We start from the raw sequence: 1,482 nt of genomic DNA on the forward strand, positions 1-1,482 counted from the left end.
TGAAATTTGCCCAAACAAAACTTACAAATGAATTCAGTATCACTATTATATACTGTTACGTGGGCCATCAGATCTTTCCAGAAAGGTCCGTCTATTGTTTTTCTCAACTTCTCAAGTTTAGAAACGTCTCAACTCACGCATAATTTTTTGCAAGAGATACAAGGAAAACGTGGTAGATCTAACAATCGCTTTTTCATAACTTTAAACGCTTCGTAATTTAGCGAGAAAATCTTTTCCTCGTCCAAACTAACATCCGTTACATTTCTTGGATAACATCTTGCTTTATTCTTTAAATCATTGCAAATTTGAAACAATTTATCCATATTGACAAATCTCAAAGCTGAACACAATTGATGAAACTGCTTATAAATGCCTATCAATTTATAAATATTTCTTCGAATATTCCTCACGAAAGGAAAATGTGGCGATAAAGTGCTTATCGTTGCAATATATGACTTGCAAAGATTAGAATTTACATAGCATTCCGGAGGATGTCCTAATCTGCTACTTACATGTGAAACGGAAAAATTTTGTAGTCGCGCCATGAACTTAACATTCATTATCTTCTTCAAAGTACTTCCTTCGAACTATTCCAAGAACGAAACAAACTTCTCAATAGAAGTATCACTTATGTAGCATCTGTTCTCATCACAGTGCCACATTTTTACTTTTTTACCATTGTTATCCATTAACGGCAAAACATTAATCACTGCGTGAGGAGAGCATTGTCCCGTAAATTACGAATTATTATATTATAAAACAAAACGTTATAAAACGAAACGTTATTATATTTTTTTTGTAAAAAAGTTATTATATTTAGTACTTACGTTATTGTATTTATGTTTCAGTACGTTATAATTACATTACGCATCATTTAGTTTTCACCATATTTGCAAAATTGAATACTCTGACTGTGCCAAATGGAGCGAAAGTATTGAACACTGTACAGCAGCGAATTTCTAAAATAATCAATAATTGGAACGAAGAAAATATGGTTCCGTTTTCACGAGAATGGATGATGGAAGGACCCATTCTTTATTTTTCTTAGTATATTCATATCTTAGTATATTCATACAATGACCCAGATTTTAACGGATCATGCTTTGAGGCCTATCCTTTTAAGATACAGTGTAACACGTCGATTTATGCGCACTGTCATGCGACTGCGGATACGGCGATTTAGCAGTCACCCATCTCACATTAATATCATTTCCTCGACGGCGAACACCTAGACACCAACTTCCTCGAAGGCGAACATGAACCTAGACACCTACTTCTTCGACGGCGAACAGCTAGATGCCTATTTCCTCGACGGCGAACACCTGGACTCCAACTTTCTCGAAAGCGTACATGTAGACAACACCTAGACACCAACTTCCTCGACGGCGAACACCTAGACAACCATTTCCTCGATAGCGAACACCTAGACACTCATTTCTTCGACGGCGAACACCTAGACACCAACTTCCTCGACGGCGAACA

This window comes from Trachymyrmex cornetzi, unplaced genomic scaffold (genome assembly GCF_001594075.2).
Source record: "Trachymyrmex cornetzi isolate Tcor2-1 unplaced genomic scaffold, Tcor1.1 scaffold193, whole genome shotgun sequence".
Classification (NCBI taxonomy): Eukaryota; Metazoa; Arthropoda; class Insecta; order Hymenoptera; family Formicidae; genus Trachymyrmex; species Trachymyrmex cornetzi.